Here is an 18,320-nt window from a genome sequence, read left to right as displayed (position 1 = left end):
AATCATATTTCTTCAATGTTATCTTCACATTTTTTTCTCCCCTATATGGCCATATACAGTACACTCCATTGTCCTATAAGGGTATGTAGTCAAACTTGCCCAAAAAGGAAAAACTTCAAAAAGAGTGATTATTGCTTTTAAACTCTAGCATTTGCATTGAATTCACAGGCATACTATCAAATGAAGCCAAAACTGATCGAATACTCCTGACTCTTAGCCGAGTTAAGTCTGAATTCACGCTCATTGAGAACACCGTTGAACATGAAATCTTCCACAGTAGAGTACTTCTCAAAAGTAGACTTTAACCATTACTGATACATTCTGGATGGTTTGGTAAGGTGGCTTCAGACTAATATCTTGATACAATGAAGTATATTTTCCACTCAGATCACTGGAATATTATGGAAACTCTTTTGAAGAAAGTTGTAACCCTAACCCTAACCTATGCAAAATGCATAGCTAGGGTTAGGGTTAGGATTCCACAAAACATAGGCATTTTTTAAATGCATGGCTGTGTTCTTGGGCAGGAATTACATTTAGGAATCATATTTCTTCAATGTTATCTTCACATTTTTTTTTTCACTTATATGGCCATATACAGTACACTGCATTGTCCTATAAGGGGATGTAGTCAAACTTGCCCACAATGCAAAAGCTTCAAAAAGAGTGATTATTGCTTTTAAACTCTTGCATTTGCATTCAATTCACAGGCATACTATCAAATGAAGCCAAAACTGATCGAATACTCCTGACTCTTAGCCGAGTTAAGCCTGAATTCACACTCATTGAGAACACCATTAAACATGAAATCTTCCACAGTAGAGTCCTTCTCAAAAGTAGACTTTAACCATTAGTGATACATTCTGTTTGGTTTGGTAAGGTGGCTTCAGACTAATATCTTGATACAATGAAGTATATTTTCCAGTCAGATCACTGGAATATTATGGAAACTCTTTTGAAAAAAGTTGTAACCCTAACCTATGCAAAATGCATAGCTAGGGTTAGGGTTAGGATTCCACAAAACATAGGCATTCTTTAAATGCATGGCTGTGTTCTTGGGCAGGAATTACATTTAGGAATCATATTTGTTCAATGTTATCTTCACATTTTTTTTTTCACTTATATGGCCATATACAGTACACTGCATTGTCCTATAAGGGGATGTAGTCAAACTTGCCCACAACGCAAAAGCTTCAAAAAGAGTGATTATTGCTTTTAAACTCTTGCATTTGCATTGAATTCACAGGAATACTATCAAATGAATCCAAAACTGATCGAATACTCCTGACTCTTAGTCGAGTTAAGCCTGAATTCACACTCATTGAGAAAACCATTGAACAGGAAATCTTCCACAGTAGAGTACATCTCAAAAGTAGACTTTAACCATTAGTGATACATTCTGTTTGGTTTGGTAAGGTGGCTTCAGACTAATATCTTGATACAATGAAGTATATTTTCCACTCAGATCACTGGAATATTATGGAAACTCTTTTGAAGAAAGTTGTAACCCTAACCCTAACCTATGCAAAATGCATAGCCAGGGTTAGGGTTAGGATTCCACAAAACATAGGCATTTTTTAAATGCATGGCTGTGTTCTTGGGCAGGAATTACATTTAGGAATCATATTTCTTCAATGTTATCTTCACATTTTTTTCTCCCCTATATGGCCATATACAGTACACTGCATTGTCCTATAAGGGGATGTAGTCAAACTTGCCCAAAAAGGAAAAACTTCAAAAAGAGTGATTATTGCTTTTAAACTCTAGCATTTGCATTGAATTCACAGGCATACTATCAAATGAAACCAAAACTGATCGAGGATTCGTGACTCTTAGCCGAGTTAAGCCTGAATTCACGCTCATTGAGAAACCATTGAACATGAAATCTTCCACAGTAGAGTACTTCTCAAAAGTAGACTTTAACCATTAGTGATACATTCTGTTTGGTTTGGTAAGGTGGCTTCAGACTAATATCTTGATACAATGAAGTATATTTTCCACTCAGATCACTGGAATATTATGGAAACTCTTTTGAAGAAAGTTGTACCCCTAACCCTAACCTATGCAAAATGCATAGCTAGGGTTAGGGTTAGGATTCCACAAAACATAGGCATTTTTTAAATGCATGGCTGTGTTCTTGGCCAGGAATTACATTTAGGAATCATGTTTCTTCAATGTTATCTTCACATTTTTTTCCCTTATATGGCCATATACAGTACACTGCATTGTCCTATAAGGGGATGTAGTCAAACTTGCCCACAACGCAAAAGCTTCAAAAAGAGTGATTATTGCTTTTTAAACTCTTGCATTTGCATTGAATTCACAGGCATACTATCAAATGAAGCCAAAACTGATCGAGTATTCCTGACTCTTAGCCAAGTTAAGCCTGAATTCACGCTCATTGAGAACTCCATTGAACATGAAATGTTCCACAGTAGAGTACATCTCAAAAGTAGACTTTAACCATTAGTGATACATTCTGTTTGGTTTGGTAAGGTGGCTTCAGACTAATATCTTGATACAATGAAGTATATTTTCCACTCAGATCACTGGAATATTATGGAAACTCTTTTGAAGAAAGTTGTAACCCTAACCCTAACCTATGCAAAATGCATAGCTAGGGTTAGGGTTAGGATTCCACAAAACATAGGCATTTTTTAAATGCATGGCTGTGTTCTTGGGCAGGAATTACATTTAGGAATCATATTTCTTCAATGTTATCTTCACATTTTTTTCTCCCCTATATGGCCATATACAGTACACTGCATTGTCCTATAAAGGGATGTAGTCAAACTTACCCACAACGCAAAAGCTTCAAAAAGAGTGATTATTGCTTTTAAACTCTTGCATTTGCATTCAATTCACAGGCATACTATCAAATGAAGCCAAAACTGATCGAATACTCCTGACTCTTAGCCGAGTTAAGCCTGAATTCACACTCATTGAGAACACCATTAAACATGAAATCTTCCACAGTAGAGTCCTTCTCAAAAGTAGACTTTAACCATGAGTGATACATTCTGTTTGGTTTGGTAAGGTGGCTTCAGACTAATATCTTGATACAATGAAGTATATTTTCCACTCAGATCACTGGAATATTATGGAAACTCTTTTGAAGAAAGTTGTAACCCTAACCCTAACCTATGCAAAATGCATAGCTAAAGTTAGGGTTAGGATTCCACAAAACGTAGGCAAGTTTTAAATGCATGGCTGTGTTCTTGGGCAGGAATTACATTTAGGAATCATATTTCTTCAATGTTATCTTCACATTTTTTTCTCCCCTATATGGCCATATACAGTACACTACATTGTCCTATAAGGGGATGTAGTCAAACTTGCCCACAACGCAAAAGCTTCAGAAAGAGTGATTATTGCTTTTAAACTCTAGCATTTGCATTGAATTCACAGTCATACTATCAAATGAAGCCAAAACTGATCGAGTATTCCTGACTCTTAGCCGAGTAAAGCCTCAATTCACGCTCATTGAGAACACCATTGAATATGAAATCTTCCACAGTAGAGTACTTCTCAAAAGTAGACTTTAACCATTAGTGATACATTCTGTTTGGTTTGGTAAGGTGGCTTCAGACTAATATCTTGATACAATGAAGTATATTTTCCACTCAGATCACTGGAATATTATGGAAACTCTTTTGAAGAAAGTTGTAACCCTAACCCTAACCTATGCAAAATGCATAGCTACTGTAGGGTTAGGGTTAGGATTCCACAAAACATAGGCATTTTTTAAATGCATGGCTGTGTTCTTGGGCAGGAATTACATTTAGGAATCATATTTCTTCAATGTTATCTTCACATTTTTTTCTCCCCTATATGGCCATATACAGTACACTGCATTGTCCTATAAAGGGATGTAGTCAAACTTGCCCACAACGCAAAAGCTTCAAAAAGAGTGATTATTGCTTTTAAACTCTAGCATTTGCATTGAATTCACAGGCATACTATCAAATGAAGCCAAAACTGATCGAATACTCCTGACTCTTAGCCGAGTTAAGCCTGAATTCACACTCATTGAGAACACCATTAAACATGAAATCTTCCACAGTAGAGTCCTTCTCAAAAGTAGACTTTAACCATTAGTGATACATTCTGTTTGGTTTGGTAAGGTGGCTTCAGACTAATATCTTGATACAATGAAGTACATTTTCCACTCAGATCTCTGGAATATTATGGAAACTCTTTTGAAGAAAGTTGTAACACTAACCCTAACCTATGCAAAATGCATAGCTAGGGTTAGGGTTAGGATTCCACAAAACATAGGCATTTTTTAAATGCATGGCTGTGTTCTTGGGCAGGAATTACATTTAGGAATCAAATTTCTTCAATGTTATCTTCACATTTTTTTCTCCCCTATATGGCCATATACAGTGCACTGCATTGTCCTATAATGGGATGTAGTCAAACTTGCCCAAAAAGGAAAAACTTCAAAAAGAGTGATTATTGCTTTTAAACTCTAGCATTTGCATTGAATTCACAGGCATACTATCAAATGAATCCAAAACTGATCGAATACTCCTGACTCTTAGTCGAGTTAAGCCTGAATTCACACTCATTGAGAAAACCATTAAACATGAAATCTTCCACAGTAGAGTACTTCTCAAAAGTAGACTTTAACCATTAGTGATAGATTCTGTTTGGTTTGGTAAGGTGGCTTCAGACTAATATCTTGATACAATGAAGTACATTTTCCACTCAGATCTCTGGAATATTATGGAAACTCTTTTGAAGAAAGTTGTACCCCTAACCCTAACCTATGCAAAATGCATAGCTAGGGTTAGGGTTAGGATTCCACAAAACATAGGCATTTTTTAAATGCATGGCTGTGTTCTTGGGCAGGAATTACATTTAGGAATCATGTTTCTTCAATGTTATCTTCACATTTTTTTTCCCTTATATGGCCATATACAGTACACTGCATTGTCCTATAAGGGGATGTAGTCAAACTTGCCCACAACGCAAAAGCTTCAAAAAGAGTGATTATTGCTTTTAAACTCTTGCATTTGCATTGAATTCACAGGCATACTATCAAATGAAGCCAAAACTGATCGAGTATTCCTGACTCTTAGCCAAGTTAAGCCTGAATTCACGCTCATTGAGAACACCATTGAACATGAAATTTTCCACAGTAGAGTACATCTCAAAAGTAGACTTTAACCATTAGTGATACATTCTGTTTGGTTTGGTAAGGTGGCTTCAGACTAATATCTTGATACAATGAAGTATATTTTCCACTCAGATCACTGGAATATTATGGAAACTCTTTTGAAGAAAGTTGTAACCCTAACCCTAACCTATGCTAAATGCATAGCTAGGATTAGGGTTAGGATTCCACAAAACATAGGCATTTTTTAAATGCATGGCTGTGTTCTTGGGCAGGAATTACATTTAGGAATCATATTTCTTCAATGTTATCTTCACATTTTTTTCTCCCCTATATGGCCATATACAGTACACTGCATTGTCCTATAAGGGGATGTAGTCAAACTTGCCCAAAAAGGAAAAACTTCAAAAAGAGTGATTATTGCTTTTAAACTCTAGAATTTGCACATTCTAGCACATTCTGTTTGGTTTGGTAAGGTGGCTTCAGACTAATATCTTGATACAATGAAGTATATTTTCCACTGAGATCACTGGAATATTATGGAAACTCTTTTGAAGAAAGTTGTAACCCTAACCCTAACCTATGCAAAATGCATAGCTAGGGTTAGGGTTAGGATTCCACAAAACGTAGGCAAGTTTTAAATGCATAGCTGTGTTCTAGGCCAGGAATTACATTTAGGAATCATATTTCTTCAATGTTTTCTTCACATTTTTTTCTCCCCTATATGGCCATATACAGTACACTCCATTGTCCTATAAGGGTATGTAGTCAAACTTGCCCAAAAAGGAAAAACTTCAAAAAGAGTGATTATTGCTTTTAAACTCTAGCATTTGCATTGAATTCACAGGCATACTATCAAATGAAGCCAAAACTGATCGAATACTCCTGACTCTTAGCCGAGTTAAGTCTGAATTCACGCTCATTGAGAACACCGTTGAACATGAAATCTTCCACAGTAGAGTACTTCTCAAAAGTAGACTTTAACCATTACTGATACATTCTGGATGGTTTGGTAAGGTGGCTTCAGACTAATATCTTGATACAATGAAGTATATTTTCCACTCAGATTACTGGAATATTATGGAAACTCTTTTGAAGAAAGTTGTAACCCTAACCCTAACCTATGCAAAATGCATAGCTAGGGTTAGGGTTAGGATTCCACAAAACATAGGCATTTTTTAAATGCATGGCTGTTTTCTTGGGCAGGAATTACATTTAGGAATCATATTTCTTCAATGTTATCTTCACATTTTTTTTTTCACTTATATGGCCATATACAGTACACTGCATTGTCCTATAAGGGGATGTAGTCAAACTTGCCCACAATGCAAAAGCTTCAAAAAGAGTCATTATTGCTTTAAAACTCTTGCATTTGCATTCAATTCATAGGCATACTATCAAATGAAGCCAAAACTAATCGAATACTCCTGACTCTTAGCCGAGTTAAGCCTGAATTCACACTCATTGAGAACACCATTAAACATGAAATCTTCCACAGTAGAGTCCTTCTCAAAAGTAGACTTTAACCATTAGTGATACATTCTGTTTGGTTTGGTAAGGTGGCTTCAGACTAATATCTTGATACAATGAAGTATATTTTCCACTCAGATCACTGGAATATTATGGAAACTCTTTTGAAGAAAGTTGTAACCCTAACCCTAACCTATGCAAAATGCATAGCTAGGGTTAGGGTTAGGATTCCACAAAACATAGGCAAGTTTAAAATGCATGGCTGTGTTCTTGGGCAGGAATTACATTTAGGAATCATATTTCTTCAATGTTATCTTCACATATTTTTCTCCCCTACATGGCCATATACAGTACACTACATTGTCCTATAAGGGGATGTAGTCAAACTTGCCCACAACGCAAAAGCTTCAGAAAGAGTGATTATTGTTTTAAACTCTAGCATTTGCATTGAATTCACAGGCATACTATCAAATGAAGCCAAAACTGATCGAGTATTCCTGACTCTTAGCCGAGTTAAGTCTGAATTCATTCTCATTGAGAACACCGTTGAACATGAAATCTTCCACAGTAGAGTACTTCTCAAAAGTAGACTTTAACCATTACTGATACATTCTGGATGGTTTGGTAAGGTGGCTTCAGACTAACATCTTGATACAATGAAGTATATTTTCCACTCAGATCACTGGAATATTATGGAAACTCTTTTGAAGAAAGTTATAACCCTAACCCTAACCTATGCAAAATGCATAGCTAGGGATAGGGTTAGGATTCCACAAAACATAGGCATTTTTTAAATGCATGGCTGTGTTCTTGGGCAGGAATTACATTTAGGAATCATATTTCTTCAATGTTATCTTCACATTTTTTTCTCCCCTATATGGCCATATACAGTACACTGCATTGTCCTATAAGGGGATGTAGTCAAACTTGCCCAAAAAGGAAAAACTTCAAAAAGAGTGATTATTGCTTTTAAACTCTAGCATTTGCATTGAATTCACAGGCATATTATCAAATGAAACCAAAACTGATCGAGTATTCGTGACTCTTAGCCGAGTTAAGCCTGAATTCATTCTCATTGAGAACACCATTGAACATGAAATCTTCCACAGTAGAGTACATCTCAAAAGTAGACTTTAACCATTAGTGATACATTCTGTTTGGTTTGGTAAGGTGGCTTCAGACTAATATCTTGATACAATGAAGTATATTTTCCACTCAGATCACTGGAATATTATGGAAACTCTTTTGAAGAAAGTTGTAACCCTAACCCTAAGCTTTGCGAAATGCATAGCTAGGGTTAGGGTTAGGATTCCACAAAACATAGGCATTTTTTAAATGCATGGCTATGTTCTTGGGCAGGAATTACATTTAGGAATCATATTTCTTCAATGTTATCTTCACATTTTTTTTTTCCCTTATATGGCCATATACAGTACACTGCATTGTCCTATAAGGGAATGTAGTCAAACTTGCCCAAAAAGGAAAAGCTTCAAAAAGAGTGATTATTGCTTTTAAACTCTAGCATTTGCACTTTCTAGCACATTCTGTTTGGTTTGGTAAGGTGGCTTCAGACTAATATCTTGATATAATGAAGTATATTTTCCACTCAGATCACTGGAATATTATGGAAACTCTTTTGAAGAAAGTTGTAACCCTAACCCTAACCTATGCAAAATGCATAGCTAGGGTTAGGGTTAGGATTCCACAAAACATAGGCATTTTTTAAATGCATGGCTGTGTTCTTGGGCAGGAATTACATTTAGGAATCATATTTCTTCAATGTTATCTTCACATTTTTTTCTCCCCTATATGGCCATATACAGTACACTGCATTGTCCTATAAAGGGATGTAGTCAAACTTGCCCACAACGCAAAAGCTTCAAAAAGAGTGATTATTGCTTTTAAACTCTAGCATTTGCACTGAATTCACAGGCATACTATCAAATGAAGCCAAAACTGATCGAATACTCTTGACTCTTAGCCGAGTTAAGCCTGAATTCACACTCATTGAGAACACCATTAAACATGAAATCTTCCACAGTAGAGTCCTTCTCAAAAGTAGACTTTAACCATTAGTGATACATTCTGTTTGGTTTGGTAAGGTGGCTTCAGACTAATATCTTGATACAATGAAGTATATTTTCCACTCAGATCACTGGAATATTATGGAAACTCTTTTGAAGAAAGTTGTAACCCTAACCCTAACCTATGCAAAATGCATAGATAGGGATAGGGTTAGAATTCCACAAAACGTAGGCAAGTTTTAAATGCATGGCTGTGTTCTAGGCCAGGAATTAAATTTAGGAATCATGTTTCTTCCATGTTATCTTCACATTTTTTTCTCCCCTATATGGCCATATACAGTACACTGCATTGTCCTATAAAGGGATGTAGTCAAACTTACCCACAACGCAAAAGCTTCAAAAAGAGTGATTATTGCTTTTAAACTCTTGCATTTGCATTCAATTCACAGGCATACTATCAAATGAAGCCAAAACTGATCGAATACTCCTGACTCTTAGCCGAGTTAAGCCTGAATTCACACTCATTGAGAACACCATTAAACATGAAATCTTCCACAGTAGAGTCCTTCTCAAAAGTAGACTTTAACCATGAGTGATACATTCTGTTTGGTTTGGTAAGGTGGCTTCAGACTAATATCTTGATACAATGAAGTATATTTTCCACTCAGATCACTGGAATATTATGGAAACTCTTTTGAAGAAAGTTGTAACCCTAACCCTAACCTATGCAAAATGCATAGCTAGGGTTAGGGTTAGGATTCCACAAAACGTAGGCAAGTTTTAAATGCATGGCTGTGTTCTTGGGCAGGAATTACATTTAGGAATCATATTTCTTCAATGTTATCTTCACATTTTTTTCTCCCCTATATGGCCATATACAGTACACTACATTGTCCTATAAGGGGATGTAGTCAAACTTGCCCACAACGCAAAAGCTTCAGAAAGAGTGATTATTGCTTTTAAACTCTAGCATTTGCATTGAATTCACAGTCATACTATCAAATGAAGCCAAAACTGATCGAGTATTCCTGACTCTTAGCCGAGTAAAGCCTCAATTCACGCTCATTGAGAACACCATTAAATATGAAATCTTCCACAGTAGAGTACTTCTCAAAAGTAGACTTTAACCATTAGTGATACATTCTGTTTGGTTTGGTAAGGTGGCTTCAGACTAATATCTTGATACAATGAAGTATATTTTCCACTCAGATCACTGGAATATTATGGAAACTCTTTTGAAGAAAGTTGTAACCCTAACCCTAACCTATGCAAAATGCATAGCTACTGTAGGGTTAGGGTTAGGATTCCACAAAACATAGGCATTCTTTAAATGCATGGCTGTGTTCTTGGGCAGGAATTACATTTAGGAATCATATTTCTTCAATGTTATCTTCACATTTTTTTCTCCCCTATATGGCCATATACAGTACACTGCATTGTCCTATAAAGGGATGTAGTCAAACTTGCCCACAACGCAAAAGCTTCAAAAAGAGTGATTATTGCTTTTAAACTCTAGCATTTGCATTGAATTCACAGGCATACTATCAAATGAAGCCAAAACTGATCGAATACTCCTGACTCTTAGCCGAGTTAAGCCTGAATTCACACTCATTGAGAACACCATTAAACATGAAATCTTCCACAGTAGAGTCCTTCTCAAAAGTAGACTTTAACCATTAGTGATACATTCTGTTTGGTTTGGTAAGGTGGCTTCAGACTAATATCTTGATACAATGAAGTACATTTTCCACTCAGATCTCTGGAATATTATGGAAACTCTTTTGAAGAAAGTTGTAACACTAACCCTAACCTATGCAAAATGCATAGCTAGGGTTAGGGTTAGGATTCCACAAAACATAGGCATTTTTTAAATGCATGGCTGTGTTCTTGGGCAGGAATTACATTTAGGAATCATATTTCTTCAATGTTATCTTCACATTTTTTTCTCTCCTATATGGCCATATACAGTGCACTGCATTGTCCTATAATGGGATGTAGTCAAACTTGCCCAAAAAGGAAAAACTTCAAAAAGAGTGATTATTGCTTTTAAACTCTAGCATTTGCATTGAATTCACAGGCATACTATCAAATGAATCCAAAACTGATCGAATACTCCTGACTCTTAGTCGAGTTAAGCCTGAATTCACACTCATTGAGAAAACCATTAAACATGAAATCTTCCACAGTAGAGTACTTCTCAAAAGTAGACTTTAACCATTAGTGATAGATTCTGTTTGGTTTGGTAAGGTGGCTTCAGACTAATATCTTGATACAATGAAGTACATTTTCCACTCAGATCTCTGGAATATTATGGAAACTCTTTTGAAGAAAGTTGTACCCCTAACCCTAACCTATGCAAAATGCATAGCTAGGGTTAGGGTTAGGATTCCACAAAACATAGGCATTTTTTAAATGCATGGCTGTGTTCTTGGGCAGGAATTACATTTAGGAATCATGTTTCTTCAATGTTATCTTCACATTTTTTTTCCCTTATATGGCCATATACAGTACACTGCATTGTCCTATAAGGGGATGTAGTCAAACTTGCCCACAACGCAAAAGCTTCAAAAAGAGTGATTATTGCTTTTAAACTCTTGCATTTGCATTGAATTCACAGGCATACTATCAAATGAAGCCAAAACTGATCGAGTATTCCTGACTCTTAGCCAAGTTAAGCCTGAATTCACGCTCATTGAGAACACCATTGAACATGAAATTTTCCACAGTAGAGTACATCTCAAAAGTAGACTTTAACCATTAGTGATACATTCTGTTTGGTTTGGTAAGGTGGCTTCAGACTAATATCTTGATACAATGAAGTATATTTTCCACTCAGATCACTGGAATATTATGGAAACTCTTTTGAAGAAAGTTGTAACCCTAACCCTAACCTATGCTAAATGCATAGCTAGGATTAGGGTTAGGATTCCACAAAACATAGGCATTTTTTAAATGCATGGCTGTGTTCTTGGGCAGGAATTACATTTAGGAATCATATTTCTTCAATGTTATCTTCACATTTTTTTCTCCCCTATATGGCCATATACAGTACACTGCATTGTCCTATAAGGGGATGTAGTCAAACTTGCCCAAAAAGGAAAAACTTCAAAAAGAGTGATTATTGCTTTTAAACTCTAGCATTTGCACATTCTAGCACATTCTGTTTGGTTTGGTAAGGTGGCTTCAGACTAATATCTTGATACAATGAAGTATATTTTCCACTGAGATCACTGGAATATTATGGAAACTCTTTTGAAGAAAGTTGTAACCCTAACCCTAACCTATGCAAAATGCATAGCTAGGGTTAGGGTTAGGATTCCACAAAACGTAGGCAAGTTTTAAATGCATAGCTGTGTTCTAGGCCAGGAATTACATTTAGGAATCATATTTCTTCAATGTTTTCTTCACATTTTTTTCTCCCCTATATGGCCATATACAGTACACTCCATTGTCCTATAAGGGTATGTAGTCAAACTTGCCCAAAAAGGAAAAACTTCAAAAAGAGTGATTATTGCTTTTAAACTCTAGCATTTGCATTGAATTCACAGGCATACTATCAAATGAAGCCAAAACTGATCGAATACTCCTGACTCTTAGCCGAGTTAAGTCTGAATTCACGCTCATTGAGAACACCGTTGAACATGAAATCTTCCACAGTAGAGTACTTCTCAAAAGTAGACTTTAACCATTACTGATACATTCTGGATGGTTTGGTAAGGTGGCTTCAGACTAATATCTTGATACAATGAAGTATATTTTCCACTCAGATTACTGGAATATTATGGAAACTCTTTTGAAGAAAGTTGTAACCCTAACCCTAACCTATGCAAAATGCATAGCTAGGGTTAGGGTTAGGATTCCACAAAACATAGGCATTTTTTAAATGCATGGCTGTTTTCTTGGGCAGGAATTACATTTAGGAATCATATTTCTTCAATGTTATCTTCACATTTTTTTTTTCACTTATATGGCCATATACAGTACACTGCATTGTCCTATAAGGGGATGTAGTCAAACTTGCCCACAATGCAAAAGCTTCAAAAAGAGTCATTATTGCTTTAAAACTCTTGCATTTGCATTCAATTCATAGGCATACTATCAAATGAAGCCAAAACTGATCGAATACTCCTGACTCTTAGCCGAGTTAAGCCTGAATTCACACTCATTGAGAACACCATTAAACATGAAATCTTCCACAGTAGAGTCCTTCTCAAAAGTAGACTTTAACCATTAGTGATACATTCTGTTTGGTTTGGTAAGGTGGCTTCAGACTAATATCTTGATACAATGAAGTATATTTTCCACTCAGATCACTGGAATATTATGGAAACTCTTTTGAAAAAAGTTGTAACCCTAACCTATGCAAAATGCATAGCTAGGGTTAGGGTTAGGATTCCACAAAACATGGGCATTCTTTAAATGCATGGCTGTGTTCTTGGGCAGGAATTACATTTAGGAATCATATTTCTTCAATGTTATCTTCACATTTTTTTTTTCACTTATATGGCCATATACAGTACACTGCATTGTCCTATAAGGGGATGTAGTCAAACTTGCCCACAACGCAAAAGCTTCAAAAAGAGTGATTATTGCTTTTAAACTCTTGCATTTGCATTGAATTCACAGGAATACTATCAAATGAATCCAAAACTGATCGAATACTCCTGACTCTTAGCCGAGTTAAGCCTGAATTCACACTCATTGAGAAAACCATTAAACATGAAATCTTCCACAGTAGAGTACTTCTCAAAAGTAGACTTTAACCATTAGTGATACATTCTGTTTGGTTTGGTAAGGTGGCTTCAGACTAATATCTTGATACAATGAAGTACATTTTCCACTCAGATCTCTGGAATATTATGGAAACTCTTTTGAAGAAAGTTGTAACCCTAACCCTAACCTATGCAAAATGCATAGCTAGGGATAGGGTTAGGATTCCACAAAACGTAGGCAAGTTTTAAATGCATGGCTGTGTTCTAGGCCAGGAATTACATTTAGGAATCATGTTTCTTCAATGTTATCTTCACATTTTTTTCTCCCCTATATGGCCATATACAGTACACTGCATTGTCCTATAAGGGTATGTAGTCAAACTTGCCCAAAAAGGAAAAACTTCAAAAAGAGTGATTATTGCTTTTAAACTCTAGCATTTGCATTGAATTCACAGGCATACTATCAAATGAAGCCAAAACTGATCGAATACTCCTGACTCTTAGCCGAGTTAAGTCTGAATTCACGCTCATTGAGAACACCGTTGAACATGAAATCTTCCACAGTAGAGTCCTTCTCAAAAGTAGACTTTAACCATTAGTGATACATTCTGTTTGGTTTGGTAAGGTGGCTTCAGACTAATATCTTGATACAATGAAGTATATTTTCCACTCAGATCACTGGAATATTATGGAAACTCTGTTGAAAAAAGTTGTAACCCTAACCTATGCAAAATGCATAGCTAGGGTTAGGGTTAGGATTCCACAAAACATAGGCATTCTTTAAATGCATGGCTGTGTTCTTGGGCAGGAATTACATTTAGGAATCATATTTGTTTAATGTTATCTTCACATTTTTTTTTCCCTTATATGGCCATATACAGTACACTGCATTGTCCTATAAGGGAATGTAGTCAAACTTGCCCACAACGCAAAAGCTTCAAGAAGAGTGATTATTGCTTTTAAACTCTAGCATTTGCATTGAATTCACAGGCATACTATCAAATGAAGCCAAAACTGATCGAGTATTCCTGACTCTTAGCCGAGTAAAGCCTCAATTCACGCTCACTGAGAACACCATTGAACATGAAATCTTCCACAGTAGAGTACTTCTCAAAAGTAGACTTTAACCATTAGTGATACATTGTGTTTGGTTTGGTAAGGTGGCTTCAGACTAATATCTTGATACAATGAAGTATATTTTCCACTCAGATCACTGGAATATTATGGAAACTCTTTTGAAGAAAGTTGTAACCCTAACCCTAACCTATGCAAAATGCATAGCTAGGGTTAGGGTTAGGATTCCACAAAACATAGGCAAGTTTAAAATGCATGGCTGTGTTCTTGGGCAGGAATTACATTTAGGAATCATATTTCTTCAATGTTATCTTCACATATTTTTCTCCCCTACATGGCCATATACAGTACACTACATTGTCCTATAAGGGGATGTAGTCAAACTTGCCCACAACGCAAAAGCTTCAGAAAGAGTGATTATTGTTTTAAACTCTAGCATTTGCATTGAATTCACAGGCATACTATCAAATGAAGCCAAAACTGATCGAGTATTCCTGACTCTTAGCCGAGTTAAGTCTGAATTCATTCTCATTGAGAACACCGTTGAACATGAAATCTTCCACAGTAGAGTACTTCTCAAAAGTAGACTTTAACCATTACTGATACATTCTGGATGGTTTGGTAAGGTGGCTTCAGACTAACATCTTGATACAATGAAGTATATTTTCCACTCACATCACTGGAATATTATGGAAACTCTTTTGAAGAAAGTTATAACCCTAACCCTAACCTATGCAAAATGCATAGCTAGGGATAGGGTTAGGATTCCACAAAACATAGGCATTTTTTAAATGCATGGCTGTGTTCTTGGGCAGGAATTACATTTAGGAATCATATTTCTTCAATGTTATCTTCACATTTTTTTCTCCCCTATATGGCCATATACAGTACACTGCATTGTCCTATAAGGGGATGTAGTCAAACTTGCCCAAAAAGGAAAAACTTCAAAAAGAGTGATTATTGCTTTTAAACTCTAGCATTTGCATTGAATTCACAGGCATATTATCAAATGAAACCAAAACTGATCGAGTATTCGTGACTCTTAGCCGAGTTAAGCCTGAATTCATTCTCATTGAGAACACCATTGAACATGAAATCTTCCACAGTAGAGTACATCTCAAAAGTAGACTTTAACCATTAGTGATACATTCTGTTTGGTTTGGTAAGGTGGCTTCAGACTAATATCTTGATACAATGAAGTATATTTTCCACTCAGATCACTGGAATATTATGGAAACTCTTTTGAAGAAAGTTGTAACCCTAACCCTAAGCTTTGCGAAATGCATAGCTAGGGTTAGGGTTAGGATTCCACAAAACATAGGCATTTTTTAAATGCATGGCTATGTTCTTGGGCAGGAATTACATTTAGGAATCATATTTCTTCAATGTTATCTTCACATTTTTTTTTTCCCTTATATGGCCATATACAGTACACTGCATTGTCCTATAAGGGAATGTAGTCAAACTTGCCCAAAAAGGAAAAGCTTCAAAAAGAGTGATTATTGCTTTTAAACTCTAGCATTTGCACATTCTAGCACATTCTGTTTGGTTTGGTAAGGTGGCTTCAGACTAATATCTTGATATAATGAAGTATATTTTCCACTCAGATCACTGGAATATTATGGAAACTCTATTGAAGAAAGTTGTAACCCTAACCCTAACCTATGCAAAATGCATAGCTAGGGTTAGGGTTAGGATTCCACAAAACATAGGCATTTTTTAAATGCATGGCTGTGTTCTTGGGCAGGAATTACATTTAGGAATCATATTTCTTCAATGTTATCTTCACATTTTTTTCTCCCCTATATGGCCATATACAGTACACTGCATTGTCCTATAAAGGGATGTAGTCAAACTTGCCCACAACGCAAAAGCTTCAAAAAGAGTGATTATTGCTTTTAAACTCTAGCATTTGCACTGAATTCACAGGCATACTATCAAATGAAGCCAAAACTGATCGAATACTCCTGACTCTTAGCCGAGTTAAGCCTGAATTCACACTCATTGAGAACACCATTAAACATGAAATCTTCCACAGTAGAGTCCTTCTCAAAAGTAGACTTTAACCATTAGTGATACATTCTGTTTGGTTTGGTAAGGTGGCTTCAGACTAATATCTTGATACAATGAAGTATATTTTCCACTCAGATCACTGGAATATTATGGAAACTCTTTTGAAGAAAGTTGTAACCCTAACCCTAACCTATGCAAAATGCATAGATAGGGATAGGGTTAGAATTCCACAAAACGTAGGCAAGTTTTAAATGCATGGCTGTGTTCTAGGCCAGGAATTAAATTTAGGAATCATGTTTCTTCCATGTTATCTTCACATTTTTTTCTCCCCTATATGGCCATATACAGTACACTGCATTGTCCTATAAGGGTATGTAGTCAAACTTGCCCAAAAAGGAAAAGCTTCAAAAAGAGTGATTATTGCTTTTAAACTCTTGCATTTGCATTCAATTCACAGGCATACTATCAAATGAAGCCAAAACTGATCGAATACTCCTGACTCTTAGCCGAGTTAAGCCTGAATTCACACTCATTGAGAACACCATTAAACATGAAATCTTCCACAGTAGAGTCCTTCTCAAAAGTAGACTTTAACCATTAGTGATTCATTCTGTTTGGTTTGGTAAGGTGGGTTCAGACTAATATCTTGATACAATGAAGTATATTTTCCACTCAGATCACTGGAATATTATGGAAACTCTTTTGAAAAAAGTTCTAACCCTAACCTATGCAAAATGCATAGCTAGGGTTAGGGTTAGGATTCCACAAAACATAAGCATTTTTTAAATGCATGGCTGTGTTCTAGGCCAGGAATTACATTTAGGAATCATGTTTCTTCAATGTTATCTTCACATTTTTTTCTCCCCTATATGGCCATATACAGTACACTGCATTGTCCTATAAGGGTATGTAGTCAAACTTGCCCAAAAAGGAAAAGCTTCAAAAAGAGTGATTATTGCTTTTAAACTCTTGCATTTGCATTCAATTCACAGGCATACTATCAAATGAAGCCAAAACTGATCGAATACTCCTGACTCTTAGCCGAGTTAAGCCTGAATTCACACTCATTGAGAACACCATTAAACATGAAATCTTCCACAGTAGAGTCCTTCTCAAAAGTAGACTTTAACCATTAGTGATACATTCTGTTTGGTTTGGTAAGGTGGCTTCAGACTAATATCTTGATACAATGAAGTATTTTTTCCACTCAGATCACTGGAATATTATGGAAACTCTTTTGAAGAAAGTTGTAACCCTAACCCTAACCAATGCAAAATGCATAGCTAGGGTTAGGGTTAGGATTCCACAAAACGTAGGCAAGTTTTAAATGCATGGCTGTGTTCTAGGCCAGGAATTACATTTAGGAATCATATTTCTTCAATGTTATCTTCACATTTTTTTCTCCCCTATATGGCCATATACAGTACACTCCATTGTCCTATAAGGGTATGTAGTCAAACTTGCCCAAAAAGGAAAAACTTCAAAAAGAGTGATTATTGCTTTTAAACTCTAGCATTTGCATTGAATTCACAGGCATACTATCAAATGAATCCAAAACTGATCGAATACTCCTGACTCTTAGCCGAGTTAAGTCTGAATTCACACTCATTGAGAACACCGTTGAACATGAAATCTTCCACAGTAGAGTACTTCTCAAAAGTAGACTTTAACCATTACTGATACATTCTGGATGGTTTGGTAAGGTTGCTTCAGACTAATATCTTGATACAATGAAGTATATTTTCCACTCAGATCACTGGAATATTATGGAAACTCTTTTGAAGAAAGTTGTAACCCTAACCCTAACCTATGCAAAATGCATAGCTAGGGTTAGGGTTAGGATTCCACAAAACATAGGCATTTTTTAAATGCATGGCTGTGTTCTTGGGCAGGAATTACATTTAGGAA

This window comes from Atractosteus spatula, chromosome 7, assembly GCF_055471065.1.
Source record: "Atractosteus spatula isolate fAtrSpa1 chromosome 7, fAtrSpa1.hap1, whole genome shotgun sequence".
Classification (NCBI taxonomy): domain Eukaryota; kingdom Metazoa; phylum Chordata; class Actinopteri; order Semionotiformes; family Lepisosteidae; genus Atractosteus; species Atractosteus spatula.
This window is presented reverse-complemented; position numbering follows the sequence as displayed.